Source organism: Felis catus, chromosome D1 (genome assembly GCF_018350175.1).
Source record: "Felis catus isolate Fca126 chromosome D1, F.catus_Fca126_mat1.0, whole genome shotgun sequence".
NCBI classification, from domain to species: domain Eukaryota; kingdom Metazoa; phylum Chordata; class Mammalia; order Carnivora; family Felidae; genus Felis; species Felis catus.
Window position 1 is genome coordinate 9,246,404 of NC_058377.1, and position 23,993 is coordinate 9,270,396.

Below are 23,993 nucleotides of genomic sequence, written 5' to 3' on the forward strand. Positions count from 1 at the left end.
GAAGTCTGTTGCATTTCTATACACTAATAACGAAGTAGCGGAAAGAGAAATTAAGAAAACAATCCCATTTACAATTACACCAAAAATAATAAAATACCTAGGAATAAACTTAATGAAGGAGGAGAAAGATCTGTACTCTGAAAACTGTAAAGCAGTGATGAAGGAAATTGAAGATGGCATTGACAAATGAAAAGATATTCTATGCTCACAGATTGGGAGAACCAACATTATTAAAATGTCCATCCTATCCAGAGCAAAGTATGGATTTAATGCAATCCCTATCAAAATACCAACAGCATTTTTCATAGAACCAGAACAAATATTCCTAAAATGTATATGAAACAAGAAGACCCCAAATAGTCAAAACAGTCTTTAAAAAGAACAAAAGTGGAGATATCACAGTATCAGATTTAAAGACATACTACAAAGGTGTAGTAATCAGACAGTATGATACTGGCACAAAGAGAGACAGATAGATCAATGAAACAGGATAAAGAGCCCAGAAATAAATTCATGCTTGTATGGTCAATTAATCTATGATAGAGGCAAGAATATATAATGGGAAAAAGTCTCTTCAGCAAATGGTGTTGGGAAAACTGGACAGCTATGTGCAAAAGAATGAAACTAGACCACATTTTTTTGAAAAAAAATTTTTAATGTTTATTTTTTGAGAGAGAGAGAGAGAGAGAGAGAGAGAGGGAGAGAGAGAGAGAGAGAGAGAGAGAGCGAGCATGAGTGGGGGAGGGGCAGAGAGAGAGGGAGACATAGAATCCAAAGCAGGCCCCAGGCTCTGAGCTGTTCAGCACAGAGCTCGACGCAGGGGTTGAACTCACAAGCCATGAGACCATGACCTGAGCCGAAGTTCGACAGTTAACCGACAGAGCCATCCAGGCACCCTGAAACTAGACCACATTTTTAACCATACACCAAAATAAAATAAAAATGGATTAAAGACCTACATGTGACACCTGAAACCATAAAACTCCTAGAAAAGTGCATAGGCAATAATTTCTCTGATATTTTCTGATTTTTCTAGATATGGTTCCTGAAGCAAGAGACATAAAAGCAAAAATTAACTCCAAAATGAAAAGCATTTACACAGCAAAGGAAACAGTAAAACAAACAAACAAACAAACAAACAAACAAAAAGATAACCTACTGAATGGGAGAAGATATTTGCAAATGATACATCTGATGAGGGGTCAATATCCAAAATATGTAAAAAACTTAACACCACAAGAAATGAACAGACATTTTTCCAAAGAAGACACACAGATGGTCAACAGACACATGAAAAGATGCTCAACATCAGTCATTATCAATGAGAGGGGCACCTGGCTGGTTCAGTCACTTAAGCATCTGACTCTTGATTTGGGCTCAGGTCATGATCTCATGGTTTGTGGGATGGAGCCCCATGTCGGGCTCTGTACTGACAGCATGGAGCCTGCTTGGGATTCTCTCTCTCTCCCTCTCTCTGTACGCCTCCCCTCTCTCTCTCTCTCTTTCTCAAAAATAAACAAAACATATTTAAAAAACTACAATGAGATATCACCTCATACCCATCAGTATGGCTAAAATTAACAGAAGAAACAAGTGTTGGCAAGGATGTGGAGAAAAAGCAACCCTCATGCACCATTGATGGGAATGCAAGCTGGTGCAGCCACTGTGGAAGACAGTATGGAAGTTCCTAAAAAATTAAAAATAGAATTACCATCTGATCCAGTAATTCCACTATTGGTTATTTACCCAAAGAATACAAAAACACTCATTTGAAAAGACATATCCGCCCTTATGTTTACTGTAGCATTATTTACAATAGCCAAATTTTGGAAGCAGCCAAAATGTCTATAAATTGATGAATGGATAAAGAAGGTGTGGTATATGTATACAATGGAATATTGCTCAGCCAAAAAAAGGAATAAAATCTTGCCATTTGTGGCAACATGGATAAATCAACAGGGTATAATGCTAAGTATAATAAGTCAATCAGAGAAAAACAAATACATATGATTTCATATGTGAAATTTAAGAAACAAACCTAACAAACAAAGGAAAAAAAAGACAAAAAAAACAAACCCTTAGCTATGGAGAACAAACTGGTGGTTGCCAGAGGAGAGGTGGGGGGGGTGGGGATGGGTGAAACTGGCGAACAGGAGTAAGAGATAAGCACTGAGTAAATGTATACAATGGTTGAATCAGTATATCATACACCTCAAACTAATACAACACTGTATGTTTATTATACTGGAATTAAAAAAAAAAAAGAATGAAGAGAAAATCTAGAGATTCTCTTACAAAAGAAAACAAAGAGAATTTGTTGCCAGCAGATCTATCCTAAAAGAATACTTAAGGAAAATTCTCTAAACAGAAAGGAAACAATAAAAGAAGGAACTTTGAAATATGAGGAAGGAGTAAAAATCATGGTAAGAAAAGACATGAGTAAATACATAGACTTTACCTCTCCTCTTTGAGAGAGTTATTTAACACCAACTGATTATTGTAACACCAACTGATGTGGTTATAAATGTGCAAGGGAATTATAAACGAGGAAGGATAAATGGACATAAAGGAAGGAAAGTCTCCTATTCTATACCCCAGTGATGATACTAGAAGATTCTGATAAGTTGTATATATACTGTAATAACTATAGCATCACTAAAAAAAAGATATACAAGATATAATAAAGAACACTAAATACAAGTGAAAATCCGGGGCACCTGAGTGGCTCAGTCAGTTAAGTGTCTGCCTTTGGCGCAGGTCATGATCTCACAGTTTGGGTGTTCAAGCTCCGGGTTGGGCTTTCTGCTGTCTGTGCAGAGCCCATTTCAGGGCCTCTGTTCCCATCTCTCTCTGTCCTTCCTCTGATCACTCTGTCTCTCTCTCAAAAATTAATAAACTTAAAAAAGTAAGTGAAAATCAAATTCAAAAAAAAAAAAAATATCCAGGTAACCCCCAGGAAGGCAGGAAAAAGAAAATAGAGAAAAATGAAACAAAACAAGAAATATAATATCAGATTTAAGTCCTCATGTACCAATATTTATATTGAATGTAAAGGGTCCAAATACACCATTAAGAAACAGAGATTGATAGAAGGGATTATAAGCACCTGACCCAACTCTATGTTATCTACAAAGAATTCATTGCAAATAGCCAGGCTGAAAGCCAAAGCATAGAAAAAATACTGTATGATTCCATGTATGTAACATTTGTGAAGTGACAACATTATAGTATTGCTGAACAAATTAGTGCTTGCCAGGGGTTAAGCAGAAGGCGGGGGCAGAAGGGAAATGGATGTTGCTACAAAGAGGCACCTTGAGGGTTTTTGTATACTGTGGGTAGTTTCTGGAACATAAAAATGTGTTTGCTTCTAATTTAAGTAAATCCATCAGTCTTTTCTCTTAAGGTTTCTACCTTTCTTAGGAAATACTGCTCACACCAAGATTATATAGTAAAAGTGACTTTATTTTCTTCTAGTCATTTTATAGTTTCATTTTTTCACTTCCAACTCAATTTCTCTGTAAATTGGGAGGAGGCAGGAGATAATGTGCCCATATTAATTTTTGTTCAAGGCACTCAGGGGGTGCCTTGGTGGTTCAGTTGGTTAAGCGTCTGACTTGAACTCAGATTATGATCTTGTGGTTTGTGAGTTCAAGCTCTGTGCTGACAGCTCAGAGCCTGGAGCCTGCTGTGTCTCCCTCTCTCTCTGCCTGTCCCTTGCTCATGCTCTGTCTCTCTCTGTCTCTCAATAATAAATAAACATTTATTAAAAATCTTAAAAAAAAAACAAACAAAATATGGACTCGGCTGTCTTAACAGTATTGAAGAAGCAATCCTTTACCTACTGATTTGAAAGATTGTCTTGATTATTCAGAACATTCTTACATTTACTTGGACAACCTATATCTAGCCTTTTATATCTGTCCCTTTTACCTTTTTTATTTTCTCCTGTGCCTAAGAATCACCATCGTGAAGCATTTAATCACCAGAAGATGTTCACGTTAGGAAATAACAGTCACCTACCTTTCATCACCGTGCACTCACTAGCTGGGTAACCTTTGGCAAGTAAAGTTCTTTGAACTTCGGCTTCTATCTGTAAAACAGAACAAAAATACACCTCTCTGTATTATGTTAGTATGCGAAGGTCCTCCCCCTTCAAAAGCCTATGAACGTAGGACTTTGTAGGAAGTTCTGCTTACCTGGTCTAGCCCTTTTGTGCACCAGAATCTTGTTGATAACAGTCTTCAAAAACTAAACTTTTTTTATTTTGAGACAGTTTTAGACTCACAGAAGAGATGCAAACATAGTTCACAAAATTCCCACATATCCTTCACTCAGCTTCTTCTTATATTACCATCTTACACAACCATAGTGCAGTTATCAAAACCAGTGTGTGGCCGGTCCACACGCAGAACTAAAAGAACCACTTGATAGTGATTTTTCTTACTGGAGGAGATGGCCTGACAGGATCCCAACTCCTATTATTTGTGCACTTTGGTTCCTGAACACCGAAATGAAAGGTTGACTAGGCAACCAAGTTGTTTGCTAACATTAAAAAAAAGAAGAAGAAGGAAAGTGATGTAACGCTTTGCTTCTCTCTCCCCCGACACACAAGTGGAAAGGGTTAGCTTAGCTTAGGACCATGAGAGTCAGAGTAAAACTTCCACACTCTCCCTCATTCCACACATTATGTGTGGTTACTGTTAGCACACATGCTTCCAATCACCCCCTGTCTTTAGAACAGTGCAAATGTGGGTGCTAAGAGAATCGAAGCTGCCAAACATATTTGACATCACCATGCCCTTGAAAGAGCTATCAGCTAAACCCAGATATATATGTACATCTCAGCAGTTCCATTTCTATTAAACTCACAACATTTCCACCCAATTTAAACCCACTGTGATAGCACACGTCGTGACGGATTTGGGTGGTGGTTTCCTTTCCAGTTGGCTCTAAGAACATCATCTGAAGCCAGACCACCATTCCATGCCAAGTCCTTGATTAGCGTTCTCTTTCCACTTGGGTCTCCTTTGTTTCTTGAGCAGATATGCAATGTTGGCTACAACCACTTAGGGATGGGGTGAGAATAAGACCTGTTAAAGAAATGTGACAATAGCTGTGAAAATTCATTTTAAGAGCAGCAACTCTTGTTACCCTAAGTGTCAGCTATGAATTTCTAGCTAAGGGCCGTATTTCTGTAACAGGGATTGCAAACTGGTGGCCCCTGGGCCAAATATGGCTCACAGATGTGTTTTATTTGGCCAGTTCAACGTTATAAAAGCATCTGAAATTTGTGGCCAACATTTACATATTAAGAGATTCTACATAAAAATCTGGATTTCTGGATTCTCACGAAAAACTTGATGCAGCTACGTCGGGCCTACTTTTCCACATGGCCACAATTGGCTGGGGCTTAGTTGCAGCTGCTCTTTGAGACAGCATACTTACCATCTGGTTCGCATAATCTCTATCCAGCTTGCTTCTCCTATTTATGTAACTTGCCTTGTGTCTGTGGCTGTTTGGATTTTCAACACTAGTTTATAATCAAAGATCAAGAGAACTCCAACTATTTAAGCTTCTGGTTCTACCAAGGTGAGAAAAACTGTGGTGAGAAAAGATGGCCTGAGTGTTAGTCTGGGTATCTTCAGAAGTGGATCTTAAGATTAGGATTTAAGTGCAATTTATTTGGGAGGTGATCCCAGGAACCACTGGCAGGATAGTGGGGAAGTGTGTTGGAGAAGAGAAGCCAACCAACAAATGATGCATTATCAGTTAAGTGACTGTTGTGGTCACCTGGAACTGAACCCTACTCGGGAATTCTAGAAGACAGCGTAAAGTAGGAGCCTCAGAGCTACCCCAACCGATACACAAGGGAGCCGTTCTTCCCATCAGTTAATTATCACTGGTTGTTCCTCAACATTTCCAGAATGCCATTCCTATGGGCAGATCACTCCTGGAGGTCAGAGAAAACCCCCAGGCAAAGAGAGGGAGATGCCAAAAGTTAGAAATTAGTGCCCCAGGTGCTGACATGTGAGACCCAAGAGAGTATGTGCAGCACAGCAACAGCACCAGCCACACCATGCTCCTGTGGCTAACTCTAAGAGATGGGGACCATGAGGATTCTGTCTCATGGAATGGAATGGAGGAGGCACTTGGCATTTGCTGGCCAGCAACACAAAGCTTCTTTTCCTCATGAGAGCTGCTCATCCTTTGAACCAACTTCACAAGTTCCCCCAATTGGCCTTCATCTCCTGCTGCACATTCTGAGCCTGTGGGTAAAGGTGGGATAAATCGAACCACCCAAAGCAAGACAGTTGTGAGGACACCAAGCTGGCGTGTCTTTTGAAGTTGACGTGCATTCAGTCCTCTTATTTTCAGCGTATATTTCTTGATTCCAGAGCAAGGGCATTGAAGCACCTTGTGTGGTTAGCCTATGATCAGAATCCAGATGTGAGTAGGCCACATTCGTGTGTTTACTCACATTCACGTGAGTCATAGGCGAACTGGTGGTGACTCAAGCATGAGCCTAGCACACGTGAACGCTTTAGTCATATCACGGTTTCCTTTGGTGAGAATCCTCATATTGTGCAAGCATCTTGCTTTGTTTATGGTGACTTTAAACTAGAACAGCACAAAATTATAAATTATGTAATTGTTTACATTGAGTTGCAATCACTAATTGATCCAGGCCTGCTAGCATGACAGCTAGTGGCAATCACTTACCCAACGGACACTGACCATCATCTCCTACCTGGAAGGGGCAACATCAACAACACTTGAGCAGAATCTGCCTATACATAGTAGGTGTTTGTGGAGTCCCATAACCCATTCTAAGTGCTCATAACTGTATGTTCTCTCCACCTTTTTATTCCTCCACCCTTCCCTTCTTTCTTTTCTTCCCTTCCTCTTTGCCTCAGTTCATCAACTAGAAATGGGATGGGGCAGATAAAAGAACATTCTAGAGATGATAAGGTAAAATGGGGAGGATAGAGCTAATTCCTTGAACAATAGGAAGGCATTTTATTTAGGTCCAGTATGTTTTCCTGAGCCAGGAGCAGACTTTTAATGGTAATAAACCAGGTTGCACATAATTCCACTTAAAGCCCAGAGTAGCTATAATGTTGGGTACTGGCTCTCAGCTTATGAATATTTTTTGTCAAGTTGATTTTCTCTTTGGGGAATCCTCCCTAATGTGATTTTAGTGGATTTAAACTAGAAAGTACAGAAAGTTATTAAATACATACAATTACATTCAGATTCAGTTACTCAACAGGAACCCTAAAAAGTCAATCCCCATTGATGGCATTGTTGATTATTATTTTGGATAATGACTCAGGGAGAGTGTGCACATTTAGAAAGGGGCCATCCAAAAACCCTAAGAACAGCACTTCTCACGTGGGCATGGAGGATGGGGTGCCACCGTGTGTGTGCGTGGAGGTGTGGGTGTATGTATGGGTGGCTGTGCTGAGGGAGGGCAGGATCACCCGGACACATACACACACACACACACACACACACACACACCATCACTATTCCTTCCGCTTCTCTCTTCCTAGATAAACTCAGTATTAAATTATGTGTCTCTGGCTGAGTCCTGCTTTTCTCTGAAATGCACGAGGCAAATCCCTCCTGGATGGAGGCCCAGTGTCTCTATCTCTCTGAGAGGGAAGGTGCAGCCTTCCATGAGGCCTGCTGGGGAGACTGGGGTACAGAACCCGGCCCTTCATTTAGGTCGCCCAAGGCATCCAAACTGCGAGATCGTGTGGCCATTCCAAAATATCCAAAACTTCGCAATAGGACCAATCCTCTTGCTTCTCTGATCGTTCTCATCTAAGTGGTCGTTCTAATCTCCGAGGACCAGAGATTCTGTTCTTCTCGCAACTTTCCAAATTCATAGTATGCGGCCTCCAGGCACACAGCTATCAAAAAGCCTGAACACACTCCTCCGGGCTTTATGACACATGTGCATATGAGAGAGAGAGTGTGTGATGTGAAAGAAACAGTGTGTGTGTGTGTGTGTGTGTGTGTGTGTGTGTGTGTGTGAGAGAGAGAGAGAGAGAGAGAGAGAGAGAGAGAGAGAGAGAGAGAAAGAAGGACTGTGTGTGTGAGAGAGAGAGAGGGAGGGAAGGACAGTGTGTGTGTGTGTGTGTGTGTGTGAGAGAGAGAGAGAGAGAGAGAGAGAGAGAGAAGGAGACAGAGAGGGAGGGACGGTGTGTGTGGGTGTGTATGTGAGAGAAAGAGGGACAGTGGGGGGGGTGACTGTGTGTGTTGGGAGGGGGGATGGACAGAGAGAGACAGAGAGAGAACATGACTCCCTGCTATAATCAGACTCCAGGCAGGAAATGTAGGGTTAACATTCCTACTGTCAGCAGTCACATAGGAGGCCGGCCTCAATCTCAGCATTCCTGGGCTGTCGTCAGTCTGCCTCACAATTTCAGTGTGCCTCAGTGTCTGTTTTGGATTTAACTCTGCCCCACATACAACACCACATGAGACCTGCCGTGGCTTTGTTAGTAGAGGATGGTTAATATCTGAAGAGGGCGGGTACCCTTACCAAGCACCCCCAAGAGAGGTGTGGACCTGGAAAGATAATGATCAGTTGCGTGGAGAAAACCACGCAGGCACAAACACCAGAAACTGATATTTAAACTCCAGACCCATGAGGGACCCTACGTTTTCCCATTAGCCGGCCCTGTCTGTTTCCCCTCATCGGCAACCATATGTTCTCCACGGAACTGGCCAAGCCTGCCCGAGCTCACTGTTATTTCTGTAAGAAGGGGGAGCGGGAGGGGAAAGGGAGGAGAATGTTTGCAGTGCTATCTCGTGCCATGCGGGAAATGTCCATGGAAGGTTCCGGGTCCTCGTTTCCGTGAGGCACCGCGGGTCTCTGTGGTATCTTACCCATTTCAAACTTCCATGGTCATTCAGTAGTTGTTCCTTTCATGTCCTTGCCCTCCCTCGCTGTGGGCATCCTTGTTCGACTAAAGCCACAAACCTAGTTCTGTCCACCCCACCGCCTGCTCCTCACCTGCACCTGTACAGTTGGACGTGGCTGGAGAAGAACACACAGTCTTACTGCCCAGTCTCATTAAACGTATGCCTGCCATCTTCAGCTGGGTCCTTGGTGCCACCCAGCAGCCGTCCCACACTTCCTGCTACGTTCCCTGTCTACTTTCCTACCTACGTCATGCTCTTCCTACTCCTGCAGACCTCCCACCTCCCCTCTCAGTTACTGAATTCCTTCCTACTTTCCTGAGGAAGAACAAAGGCATCAAAACAGAGAACTGCCACGGGCTTCCACCTTTACCCACACCCATCGTCCAGTTCCCTCATCTCAGTTATCGCAGACTGGCTCTCTGCTCTCAGCTAAGCAACTCCTGCCACTTCTTTCTCCCCCACATCAGCGAAGTGTCTTCTCTGTTTAAACCATTTCCATCCCAGCATGCTGTGATCTCATTTGACTACAAGCCCCCTCGACCTCTCACTTTCCTGTGTAGCCCTAAGTCCCCACTCTCCTCTTTCCCTTTGCAGCAAAGGTCTATAAAATAGCAGTCTATAAAATGGTCACCATCTCCAAATTATTCATTCCTATTCTTTCTTGAACCCATTCCAATCAAGTTTTCCCTCCAGTGAAAGAACTCTTATTAAATAAGATGACCGGTAACTCCCATGTTGCTAAACACAACGGTAGGCACTCAGTAAATATTTATTGAATGAATGAACCAAGAGTCAAAACCTCATTTTCTTTGTATGTAAAATGAGACAATAATATACTTCTGAGGATTGTTGTGAGGATTAACTGATATAAGCACTTAGCAGAGTAAGTGCTAAATTATATATTGAGCAAAGGAATTTTGCTACATTTTTAAAGGAAATAGTTGGGGCGCCTGGGTGACCCAGTAGGTTAAGCGTCTGACTTCGGCTCAGGTCATGACCTCGCAGTACATGGGTTCTAGCCCTACGTCGGGCCCTGTGCTGACAGCTCGGAGCATGGACCCTGCTTTGGATTCTGTGTCTCCCTCTCTCTCTGCCCCTCCCCGACTCATGCTCTGTCTCTTTCACAAAAATAAATAAACATTTAAAAAGTTTTTAAATTATAAAAATAAATATTTACCTGTAAAACATATGTGGCTTCCCTCAATGCTGACCTTAAGAAAAAGATGTTGGTCATCTTGAGTAACAACCCTTTGCTCTTATGGAAAGGTTTCTTCCAGTTCCTGTAAAGAGGAAAAATTACACTCTCCTAAGTTGGATAGTAAACATTTCTATTCACTGAAGCACTGGGAGGTGAAGATTAATACTGTTTGTTAATGAGACTGTAGGGCTTCTCTTCAGACAGTGCAAGAGTTAGGTATCTGAGTAGAAGAGATCTCAGCACATTGAGTTTGTTTATGAACTAGAATATGTGTGAAACTGTTTGAAAATAATTGGAATCTGAGAGAGAGAGAGAGAGAGAGCAAACCATGTGAAAACAAGTGGCCAAGAACTGAACGCTATACCTGGTTGATTAGAGGTATCGAAAGGATGGGCTGGCCAAGCCAATCTCACAGGCAAGGCAGTGAGCCAGGGATACTAGGGTACTCAGAGTTTCTCTACAAGATTCCATCATTACCTTGCTGGAAAGAATGTACATACCTGAAACCTTTGCGGGCAGCTAGACAAGGTGTATTAACCAGGTTTGAAACAAACATGCCCTTTGATGTAGTGTCTCTGTTTCTAGGAAATCATTCTAAGAGAATAGTGATGGATGTGCACAGGGATTAAGTTACAAGGTGGCTTTCTATACCACAGTCCATCATATGGTTTAAAAAAAAAAAAGTCTGTCTACCAATAAGGGATTGGTTAGATAAATTATTCTTTACAATGGCATTCAATGTAACCATTAAAAAAATAGGCTGGAGATTGTACTTCTTGATGTTGAAATATGTTCACAGTATATTAAGCAAAATGATCAGTTCCAAAATAGTCTGTAGAGGATGATTTCCATTTTTGTAAATTTATAGGGACAAATACTGAAAAAACATCTAAGAAAATATTAATGGTGGTAGGATTACTCATGATTTCCATTTTCTTCTTTTTACTTACTCATATTTTATGACTTTCCTACAAGTGCGTATTATTTATGTAATAAAAGTTAAATTCAGGGGTACCTGGGTGGCCCAGTTAAATGACTCTTGATTTTGGCTCAGGTCATGATCTTATGGTTCATGAGTTCGAGCCCCACATTGGTCTCCATGCTGAGTGTGTGGAGCCTGCTTAGGATTCTGTCTCCCTTTCTCTGCCTCTCCCCTGCTAGTTCGTTCTCTCTCTCTCTCTCTCTCTCTCTCTCTCTCTCTCTCTGTCTCAAAAAAAAGTGAAATCCACAAAGCAAAGTTATCAGTTAGTATAGGATTCATCATCCCTTTTTCCTGGACCCTAATGGCCATATGCAAATAAGATATGAATAAGGAAATATATACAAATTAACAAGCATACATCAAGAGAGGAGTGATTAGAGGTGTTTTAGAAGAACATCCATCCATTCATTCACCAAATGTTAATAAGTGCAAACCATGTCCTGGGCACTGTATAATTATCCAGCCAAAAATAAGACCAGTGTGGCCCCTGCTTTCATGCAGTTTTTCATCTAATAAGGAAATCAGATAATATGCAAGTCATTATGTAAGTATGAGCATTGTTACAGAAGAAAAATTCAGGTGTCATAGGAGCACATACAAGGATATAACCCACACTGAGGGGTGTGAAAGGCTTTCCTGGGTGAGTGATATTCAAGCTAAGAGCAGAAGGATGAATAAAAGTTGGCTACACGTAGAGGAAGGAGGAGAATTTAAGGCAGAGGGAAGGAAGAAAGCGAGCTCTCAGTAGAGAGACCAGCATGAATGAAGGCCCTGAGTCAACAATAAAACGGAGCACATCTGAGGCAATGAGAAAAAACCGGAGCATTGAGAACACACACGGGCAGCTATGAGAGACAGGTATGTCTCTGGGCAGATAGTTGGCGGGACTTGAGCATGAGTGCGCAGTGAGAGCTGGCAGGCCCTGTGGGAAGCGCTGTAGGAACTCAAGAGAATAAAAGAACCAAATCCAAACCAGAGCACCCTCCGGATACCACAGAGTTCTCAGGGTGTTGGTCCTACAAAACATTCTTTTATAATTGCAATACAGCTACAGAGCGGGGCACATGCTGTGCACTGCCCGTACATTACCTCACTTAACCTCAGGCATCATACTATGATGGGCTGGCCAAGCCAATCTCACGGGCAAGTCAGTGAGCTCTTGTTGTCTTAAACTTTTTTAGGAGAGGAAACTAAGATTCGGAGAGGTTAAGTGAGTTTCCCTAAGATCAAAAAGCAAGCTAATAGAAGAGTAGGAGTTCCAACCCAGGGAAACTCCACTCTGGCCCCTGAGTGAAATGAATGAGAGAAAGAAACTTAGGAATGAGTGTGAAGGATCAGTACGCAGATCCAGACGTGCAAGACGAATATATTTCTTCCAAATCAAGTTAATTTTCAAGTCTTTGTCCCCATGAGCTGGTGGGAAGCTTGAACTCAGAGCCTTCTCAAGGTTTCCTGTTCTTTCTGGGGCTGTGAGGTTTTGTGCCATGCCTGGGTCCTGGGACGTCCCCTCTGTCTGGGGTGGCTTGCAGAGTTATAATGCTGCATACACTTAAGTGATACCAGTGTACCTGGGAAACTCCAGCAGTGCTTTTTCAGGAAGAATAAACTGATTTTCAGATGTTGGGAACTCAAAGCTTTCTTCACGTTACCAGGTGGAACCGTTCATCTCTCTCCAACTCCTACCCACAAACTCCAGACCCAACTTTGCAGATCCAGGCCCATTGATGTGCACATCAGAATGAGAGGATCTTTCATTAACAAGACCCCTCCTCCTCTGACTACAGCCGCACCAGTTAATAGCACAGTTTACCTCTCTTGTCGTAGGGAAGAAAAATTCAGTCTCAGGCTAGATGGCAGGGCATTTGGTGAGTCCATTCCTCTGTCGTTTGTAAACTCAAGAAGGCCTTCCTCTTTATGCAAGCTCATTACACATAGGCCTGAATACAAATGAAGTGATTCCACAGGTGAGAATCTGAGGTTCTCTGCTGAACACATAATAAAGAAAGTAATTATTACATTTCTTTTTTTTTTTTACTTTTAAAAAAAAAAATTTTTTAACGTTTATTTATTTTTGAGACAGAGAGAGACAGAGCATGAATAGGGGAGGGTCAGAGAGAGAGGGAGACACAGAATCTGAAACAGGCTCCAGGCTCTGAGCTGTCAGCACAGAGCCTGACGCAGGGCTTGAACTCACAGACCACGAGATCATGACCTGAGCCGAAGTCGGCTGCTTAACCGACTGAGCCACCCAGGCACCCCTACATTTCAATCTTTCAATCTGAGAATCTCTCACAGGTTCTGAGAGATAATTTGGCAAGTGTTACTGTCACCAAAGTAATCAATCGTGTCATCAGGGCCCTCATGTGAAGGAAATCATAGCATAAGACATCCAGACAAGCTAGTCTCTGATAAGGGTGACATTTGCTTGAACATTTATTTATGTGCCTTCCCGTTGAAAGGTGCAAGGTATGCTGTACTAAGTTCCCGTGCCCATTGGCAGAGGCTCTGGGCAACCTGTGATGCTCGGCACACAGTAGGTGCTCAGTAAATATGAGAGAATGAATGGGGAATGAAGAAGTGGTTGGCCCCACTCACTGAATAAGTTCAGCCTCAGCAGGGTGTTTGGAAGATACATGGGCTCTGGTAGGAAGGCACACAGGAAATGGCACTATTTCCTACAGCTCAGGTAGAGATGGGACCGTGCAGGTTGGTGTTGGGATGGCTGGGACGTTAGACACATTGAACTTTAACATCTCCCCAGAAAGAAATATGTCTGGACAGGCAAAGGCACGATCAAATTCACCCTCAATTTCCCTCCAATGGTTCAGACCAAGGGTATGATGGCACTGGGCTGGGATTGAGTTTCAAAAAGCATATGAAAATCATACATGTACCTGAATCAGGGGACATACTAAAATGTTGAGTGTTTTTTCATCTACTTGGAACTGGATATCTTTGTTTGGCAACATTGCTCATTTCATTTTTCTCAGATGCCGGCATTAGAATGGGAGAGAGTCTGAATTCACCACTAATTGGGTCATGTTGAACTGGGTACTTGATCCCTCTCAGCCTCTATGTCTTGAGCGAAGTAGAGGGAATGTCACCCAGCTGATAGAATTATTGTGGTGATGAATAAGAGGTATATTAAAGTGCCTAAGCAGAGCTCTGGTCATAGAGGGGTTCCTGATAAGTGATAGTTACTCTGCTGAACACATAATAAAGAAAGTAATTATTACATTTCAATCTTTCAAATGGCTGCTGTATGGATATGTGCTGCAGACACAAGAGAGGACACCTAACTCTGCCTGAGGGGACAGGAAGGGTCTCAGATAGGAGGTGACAAATGAGCAGATACTGACAGGGGAGCAGAGGGGGTCAAGTGGGAAAAGGCAAAGGGCATTTGGGCAGAGGGAGCATCACACAGGAGAGCCAGGCAACTTGAAAGTACCTTACCGAAACGGAGGGAAGTTTCGTGCAGCTGAGGAAAAAGGTGGTGGTGGGTGGTGGGTGGTGGGTGGTGGGTGGTGAAGCCGGGAATGGAGGCAGGGACATCTGGGATGTGTGGGCAGATTGACAGCCACCCAGGTTCATGTTTGGAGGGAAACTGGCAGATTGCAGAGGATGGGCCGGAGTGGGAAGAGGCTGGGAGATTTATTATAGTTATTTAATTTTATCACTAATAGCAACACAACTACCTTTTATGGAGCTCCTGTAATCTGCCAGACAGAACACTTAATTAAACAGCTTTCACGTTTTGTCCTGGACCTCCAACAAGTCTATGGGGTTGATCCTGTTATCCCCAGTTTGCAGTCGAGAAAGCTGAGATACAGAGCGGGTAAGGAACTTGCTAGGTCTCATGGTGAATCATTTCTGCAGCTGTGATTCAAATGCAGGTGTGTGTGTGTGTGTGTGTGTGTGTGTGTGTGTGTCCCAAACCTGTGCTGTTCTGCTGCTCCTGGTGAATGAACAAGTGGGAAAAAGAGTCCGTCCATCCTTTTCAGAGCTCTGACAACAGCTGCCTCCTTGCCTATTTTTCACATGCATTTGTGGCTATGGGAATCAGCCCATCTAGATGGCATTGCCCCCTCACTCTCTGTCCGACCCCCTCACACACCATATTTTGACCCCCAAAGCAGCTCTTACTTAAACTATATCCTCATCCTGCCTCACCTCTTAGGTTGTATGTTTTTTCTGGTCTTAGTGTGTGCAGTTAAGGCTGTTTCCTCTCTGCCTGCCCCAGCCTAACGGAGACCCAGATTCTTATTCTCTGCTCTCCCTGTCTGGCTATCCTGAAATAATATTCAGACTATACCCATTCCAGTTCGAACGTATGACATGATTGTTATGTAGTTAGTTCACCTCAAGTGTTGCAGAGCAGAAAGGTCACAGAACTGAGTTTAAAAATCGGAGTGCAAACCCCAGTTCTGCCACTTCCCCAGTAGCATACAGTGGGAAGATTCCAGAACCCCCCTGAAGGCACTAATTAGAATACTTGAGAGCAAGCAACAGAAGCCTACTCTGAGTACATAAACAAAAGAAGAGAATCCGTGGAAAGAACACAGATAGCTTGCAGAATCAAATAAATAGTCAAACAGCCTGCCTTGGGAGGGATAGGAAGCAAGTCCCCTCTGGGTATATCATAGCAGTGACCTACAGACTGTTTCTCCAGGGTTGGCCAGTATCCCCTCTTCTGTTTTGTGGTGGCCATCTGGATTCTAATTTCCATGGGATTTCTTGCCTTGGGCCTTATGCCCATGTCCCGTGATGTCTGCATGACTGACATGGCACCAAAACCATGTGGCATGAGGGAGGAACATTTTCCCCAAAGGAAAAGCAGAACATTAGTACCAGCATAAAAAGGAAGGGGATCCAGGCAAGCGTGAGCAACCGTTGTCCTCTACTCTGAGAGTCAGATGCCACATAAAAAGATCACTGTTCTGAAGGTCACACCAACTGTGAGCAACTCTTCTAACTGTAAGACAATAAAAAATGCAAAAGTTGATATTTTTTCTTTTATTTTTTAAAAATAAGTGCTAGATGTTAAGGGATTTCTGCTTAAAATGTTAAAGGTTTTAGTCTCTTTCCTCTCTAAAGTGAATTAAAAGCTACAAAAAGTGGAGCGCCTGGGTGGCTCAGTCGGTTAAGCATCTGACTCTAGATTTCAGCTCAGGTCACCATGTCACAGTTCATGAGGTTGAGCCCCATATTGGGCTCTGTGCTGACAGTGCAGAACCTGCTTAGGATTCTCCCTCCCTCTCTCTCTCTCTCTGTCCATGCTCTGCAGTCGCTCTCTTGCTCTCTCTCTCAAAATGAATAAATTTTTTTAAAAAACTACAAAATGAGTGAGAAGCAGAGAAGAAACACCATCTTCAACAAAAGGCAGGGGAAAAATCACCCACATGTTACCAAACAAAAACTTTTAAGAAAAATGAAAGCTTCCCAGGAAAAACACATATCTATACAAGTAATGAGTAGGATACAGAATTCTCAAACTGTAGTTGGTACGCAAAGATCCATCCAATGATTGAAGACACAAATCTTCAATGCCTATGGGTGAGAGAGGGCCCCAGGAGCATCCCCAAATCCATTCCACATTCTGGGATATCCAGCAGAGGGAACGGGGAAAGACACCCCGCACAGATGTGTCACCTGTGAAGACTAGAAGCACGGCAGGAAGAGGAGAGAACAAGAAACAACAGGTTTGCAGCTCTTGATCAAAGTCGACTCAAACAAGATAAGTCACTACCAAGAACACCTGTTACACAAAGTGTTTCATTGTACAGCTTTCTTATCTTATTCTTATCTTTAAGGAACAACAACAAAAGCTGAATAGCTGTATTCGTGGGCAGGGGAGGCAGCATACTGAGAAGGCATCACGTGCATGAGACAAGGCACCTGAACTGAAGCTGCCAACCAGCCTGTCCCCAGTACTGTTCTCTGGTAAATGGTTCAGGTGGATTGGCCCCCACTCATTGACAAATGACCATCAGAAACAAACCAATGTGAGCTCGAAACTTAGATAACAGTGGGAAGAAGAAAAAGAAGGAGCAGGGGAAGGGGCAGCAGCTGATCAAATACAAATACAGATGAAGAACAAATTTCCAAATATAATTATTCCATCAAATGGGAAAATTTCAGACAAGTACTTTTCCCATGGCATAAACTAAATAATTACAGGCTCTTGAGAAAGAAAACTGAAGAAAGAGGTAAGAGAAAATAAGAGATTATAGGACTAGAGAATTAGTTGATAGAAAGCAGAAAGAGTTCAGAAGAGAAGTCGAAGGAAATTAAGCCATCAAAGAAATGAAATCCAGGTTCAAAATGGCAAAATACTAGGTCAGGACATGGAGGACACACTTGAAACAAAAACACGCAAGTCCAAACTATACAAATCATGAGTTGAAAACAATTAGAAAGTTGGGGCACCCGGGTGACTCTGTTAAGCGTCCACCTTCAGCTCAGGTCATGATCTCACTGTTTGTGGATTCAAGCCCCGTGTCAAGCTCTGTTCTGACAGCTCAGAGCCTGGAGCCTGCTTTGGATTCTGTGTGTGTGTGTCTCTCTCTCTCTGCCCCTCCCCAGCTCATGCTCATGTTCTGTCTCTGTCTCTCTGTCTCTAAAAAATAAATAAACATTAAAAAAATCTTTTTAAGTAAATTACTGGCATGTCAGCAAAAGACAGACTAAGTATAAGTAAAGAGATTGAATTCCTGAATTTGTGTTAGAGAAAAATGAGAGCAGAATTAGAAAAAAAGATATTCAAAAATACCTAAGAAGACAAATTTTCCAGAAGTAAAAGAAATGTAGAATCTGTACAGATTTAAATGGTATATCTCATCTCAGAAAAATAAAAATATACAGAGCGACCAACTCCAAGATATATCCCAAAGAAGTTATCACATTTCGAGAATAAAGAAAAAATTTAATAAAATCTAGCATCCCTTACCTCCCCCAAGAGAATTCTCCTGCATGGGAAAAGCCGTGGGCCCTTAATATCCAATGGCTATCAGAAAGGAATGAGTGACCCAAATTTCTTTCGAAGGGTAAGTCAAGCAAACAGACTTTTTCAAATATGCAAGAGATCGTGGAATAAAGTCCTCATGCATCCTCCCGTGTAAACTAGGTATAATGATGTGATGACTGAAGAAAATATATAGAAGAGCCAAAGTATCAAATGACCAGGAAAATATAGAAGAAAAATCTCACTCATAATTTCTATTAAAGAGGAAAAATACCTAGAAATAAACTTAAAGAGAAATGTGGTAGACGTATGACAAAAACCTACAAGAAGAAATCTTTGCTGAAAATCAAAGGAAGCTTTAAATAAACAAGCCATATTTTGTAGAGGAATGCTTAATATTTTAAGGACCATAATGCTTCCTAAAGTAATATGTAACTAATTTAATCATAATCAGATTATTAATAGGATTTTTTTGAAACCTGCAAACTGATGCTAACTTTCTTTCTTTTTTGTTTTTTCATGGTTATTTTTGAGAGAGAGAGAGAGAGTGTGAGTCTGGGACGGGATTCGAAGCGGGCTCTGCACTGACAGCAATGAGCCTGATGTCAGGCTCGAACTCACAAATCATGAGATCATGACCTGAGCTGAACCCAGGAGCTCAACTGACTGAGCTACCCAGGTGCCTGCCCCCTGATGTTATTAACTTTCATAAAGAAAAATTTGGCATGGAGAGATAGCCAGAAAATTTATTAAAAAGCACAATAAGTCTGGGAGGATGGCCCTAAATTATTGTAATTAGAAAATGTGACACTGCTAGGGCACCTGGGTGTCTCAGTTAAGTGTCCAACTTCGGCTCAGGTCATGGTCTCAGGGGGTTGTGAGTTTGTGCCCTGCATCAGGCTCACGCTGTCAGCACAGAGCCTGCTTTGGATCCTCTCCCCTTCCCCCCCAACCTCAAAAATAAATTTTAAAAAACCTTAAACACCAAAGAAAAGAAAATGTGACACTGCCACAAGTGTAGATAATCAGATCGATGGAATAGTCCAGAAATAGACACGAACGCATTTGTAAAGAAACACATTAATGGTGCGGAGATGACTGGCAGGCTATTTGGAAAACATAAAGCTGAATTCCTACCTCACTTCTTCTACCAACAATAAGTTTCTGATTCGTCAAAGATTTAAATGTAGAAAACAAAACTGGGAAATAACTGGGAAAAATATATGGAATATTTAAAATATAATCCTGAGTGATAACGTTGTAAGTATGACATAAAAAGCAGAATCCATAAATGTCACTTGATACAAATTTTAAACTTCATTTGACAAAATCTGCCACCCAAGAACTCAGAAGACAAATGACAAATTAGGGGGAATACTTACAACACACATCACAGACAAAGGGTGGGTTTTCTTAATATCCAGAGTTTTACATACGAACAAGTTAGAAGGCCAACAGATCAATAGAAAATTGGCTTAAGGATAGGAAGGGACAGTGTATCTGCATAAAAAGTGAAACAGTAGCCCCCTTGGGCACCAGGCTGGCTTAGTGGGAAGAACATGCAGACTTTTGATCTTGGGGTCATGAATCTGATCCCCACACTGGGTGTAGAGATTACTTAAATAAAGCTCAAAAAAACCCCAAAACCGGCACCCTTAAAACGCAAAAGATTGATTCTATTGATTATATTGCTCAGAGTTGAAGAAAGTAAATTTTAATTACGACGAGATACCATTTACACCTATCAGACTGGAAAACATTAAACATACTGTTAGCAAGGTTACAAATAAACAGCATGCCACAGTATGCTAGGTGGGAATGTGAGAGGGCAATCTGGCAATATTAATAGTAGAAAATTACAGGCACAAACATGCTGTTTGCAATACTCTTTTTAGTAGCAAAATTTTGCAAACAACCTAGATGTGCATTAAAGGGACATTTGTTAAATCTTTAACAAAAGCAAAGAGTTTCGTGTGGCTGTTAAAAGAGTAAGGTGCCGATAAGCAACTATTTCCTACCTAGATTGATTGTTGTATATTAAAAAAAAAAAAGGGGGGGCACCTGGGTGGCACAGTCGGTTAAGCGTCCGACTTCAGCCAGGTCACGATCTCGCGGTCCGGGAGTTCAAGCCCCGCGTCGGGCTCTGGGCTGATGGCTCAGAGCCTGGAGCCTGTTTCTGATTCTGTGTCTCCCTCTCTCTCTGCCCCTCCCCCGTTCATGCTCTGTCTCTCTCTGTCCCAAAAGTAAATAAACGTTTAAAAAAAAAAAAAAAGGAGATACAGGGGGTGCCTGGGTGGCTCAGTCAGTTAAACATCTGACTTTGGCTCAGGTCATGATCTCATGGTTTGTGGTTTCAAGTCGCACATTGGGCTCTGTGCTGACAGCTCAGAGCCTGGAGCCTGCTTCCCATTCTGTGTCTCCCTCTCCCTCTGCCCCTCCCCCAGTCGCACTCTGTCTCTCTCAAAAATAAATAAACATTACAAAAATGTTGTTAAAGGAGATGCAGAACAGCATGTATAAAATGAGCTCATTTGTGTACAGTGAAAAGGGATGTATACTATATTCACTTTTATACTTAAATGCTTGCACATGCATAGAAGTTTCTGGAGGATTACACAAGAAACTGTTACTAACGTTGATCTTTGGTGTGTGGGCTGGGGACATAGGATGGGAGGAAGACCCACTTTTCAGTGGATAGTCCTTTGCGCTTAAAAAAAGTCCCAAGTATGGGCAAGTGTCAATTTTATAATTTAAATAACTACTAAAAAAAAGAAAGAGAGTGGGAGGAAATTGATTTTTAAGTATAAACTGTTTTTACGTATGTATCTTCGTACAAGTATATCATGCTAGCATCTCTTTTGCTCCCAAGAGGGACATTGACACCATGAATTTTCATCTCAATAGATTCCCTTGACAACAGGAATTTTTCAGGACACTGACTACAGAAGGTCAGACGAGGCCACACAGACAAAGGGAAGGAATAAAGAAGATGTTTTACACTTAACCAAGTTATAAAAATTAGCACCTTGTTTTTTTTTTTTCTTTGTGAAATACTCTGGGAAATATATTCACATACAGCGTTAGGATTAAATACTTGTGGTTGCCATTAAAAGAGTAAGAGACCAGGGGCAACTGGGTAGCTCAGTGCGTTATGCGTCTGACTTCAGCACAGGTCCTGATCTCACGGTTTTGTGAGTTCGAGCCCCGCGTCTGGCTCTGTGCTGACAGGTCAGAGCCTGGAGCCTGTTTTGGATTCTGTGTCTCCCTGTCTGCCCTCACACTTTCTCTTTCTCTCTCTCTCTCTCTCGCAAATAGATGAACATTTTAATTCATAGAAAAAAAAAAAAGAGCAAAAGACCAATTTGAATGTACTTCCATCCTGGGGTAGGCTCTGGGGCCTGTTTTAAGAAAAATAAAACACATTCACTCTCTGCAAGCAGTTCTAAGGCTGATGGGAAGGTCAGGCTAATGAACAAATCATTTGAAAATGGTTCAGTAAGTGTTATGGTAGGTGAGCTCTGCTCAAGGCGTGAAATAGGGTACAGCGTAGAATCATGGCTCCTTAAATCACCATACGGGTGCTGGGGTGAGCTATCGCCTCTCCCCTACAACTGCTTTTCATCAACAGCTGAAAGAAGGGGGCAAAGTGGCCCACAGTTCATTTTACTCTGTAGCCCATGATCCCCCTTTCCAAGCACAGTATGCTCCTTAAGGAAAAAAAAAAAAGTAATACCCCTTGTTTAGCATTTTTTTTTCCAGGAAGAGAATCTCTTCTGTATCCTTCACAAGAAACTTTAGAATAAGGTCATGCCTGTACCTGAGCTTTCACATCAGAGCACACTGTACCCAACACACAAGAATCTCCTTAGCCAGTCAGAAAATGTGGTGACCAATATGCCAATATGTTTGGGTTTTTTCTCACCTACCATTGATTGACAGACCAAGAGATCCCCTTTCCCCCTAAATAATGAGAGGTTCAGTTTACAGAGCTCACATGTATGACGTTCCATTTGATCCTCACAAAACCTATAAGCTGGGCGTTACCTGTATTCTCCATCCTATAGATAATTCAAGTAAGTGAAGGATTGAAGCACCTATATTATTTCATTTCAACCTCCAAAAGCTCTACAGAGTGCTACTGTTAATTATTTTCTCTCTTCCATGAGGATATTCGCTGAGTGTTGGTGATAGACAAGGCTGGAGCCAAAGTGCCTGGGTTCTGTTCCCAGGTTTGCCCCTTCATGACCATGCGCCCTTGGGCAAAGTGTATCCCCTTTGTGGGCCTGGGCATCTGCAGCTATAAAATGAGCCGGTAACACTTCGTGAGGTTATTGTAAGGATTAAATGAGTTGACATGTAAAACACTTGAGATAGTGCCTGTTCTTAGGAATCACTGTTACCTGATGAGGTCTTAAGTCCAAGTCAAGAGATTTGTTTGTTGATTCACAGCTCTTTACACTGCATCGTTGTTTCCTAGAGCGTGTTTGTGGAATGCTATTAGGTTTTATGTGGGGGAATCATCAAGAGAGGGGTCTTATTGTCAGATACAGTCAGAAAGTACTGCATTGAAGATGAGCAGCTCTCTTCTCTGCAGTACTTTCCAGAGCGCTTAAGATACCAACAGTGACGTACATCTATTTGCAGGGTTTCCCCACCCAAACAGTGGTGCTGGTTCCTTCCCTTCCTCGCTATCTTTGCCCCTCCAGCCACCAAGGTTCTGTTTGAAGATGGAGGGCTTATGAGTGTCCTCATCATTTGAAAGGCAAAGGGCACCCACCAGGTCAGTCTCACTGGGACATGGACATGTCCTAGGGCCTTGGCTATTGGTGACCGCTAAGCTAAAACCAGACTACAGACGACTACAGAGGGAAGGCTTGCAGTTCCCAGAGACAGGATAAGAGGCCAATGAGGCTCCTCCATTTGGGGAAGTGTGGTCACTCCCTACGACTGCAGGGCAGGATCGCATCTCACACTCAACTGCCCCATTGCCCTGTCGCTGCCTGGGAGGTGCCGACTGTGGTACTGACGCCCAGAGAGCGTGGCTATGGTTCTTGTTCTTCCTCTAGTCTGTCACCAGTTCAGGTGACCTGCAGGGTCGTAAACTTTACTAGAGGTGGGATAGGGGAGAAATTGTTGAATATTCGAGTGAAGCAGAACAAGCCTTGGTAGATGGGGGTGGGGACGTAGAGATGATCAGAAGTTTAAAAACAGTCTGTAATCAGCAGTTGTGAAATTCTTGCAGTGGGCAAAGCTCTTCCTTTGCATTATCTTCTTGGGGACTCCAAACACAGTCGTGTTACGTACTTATGGTGCCCGCTTTATAAATGAGGAAATGAAGGTCTAGCTGGTAGCCAGTAATTGACAGGTAGCGATTGACAGGGCTGAGATCCAAACCAGGTTCCGCCACTCCAGAGTCATTGCTCTTTGCTCCCCCCTCAGCTCTGCTAGGCATGAGAGCTCAGGGTCTCTGGAGGAGAGCAGAGAGAGAGAGGCAGGAGGGGATGAGAAACCAAGAAATAAACACAACAAAGACAGTTTCTCTACAGTGTTGCCTTAGGACAGGTTCTGAGTCAGAGCTGCCAACCCTCCATCTGAGGAGACAAAAACCTGCCAGGAGTGAAAATCCAGCCTGCTGAGGAGTTTAAGAAATAATTTCAAGCTGGAAATTGCATTTTATCTTTTCATCCCCTTAAATTCAGACTTCAACGCCCCACAGTTGCCTTGATTTAAAAAAAAAAAAGAAAAAGAAAAAAGATTCCCACATTACAATTCAGTACACAGTGAGTCAGAAGTCCCTGTGCCTCCATGCTGAAAATGGCCAAATGAATTGGCTTGTGTCGGCAGACGAGACGTCTACCGGGTAGAAGGGCCTGTTTTCATCACATATTATTACTGAAGAAGAAGCAGGTCTGTGCTCA

At 42.4% G+C, this 23,993-nt stretch overlaps 1 long non-coding RNA gene across 10 annotated transcripts in view; it reads left to right on the forward strand.

Annotated features, from left to right (window-relative positions):
• Positions 1 to 23,993, forward strand: part of LOC111556558 — a 415,573-nt gene that overhangs the window by 272,554 nt on the left and 119,026 nt on the right. The window lies entirely within an intron of this gene.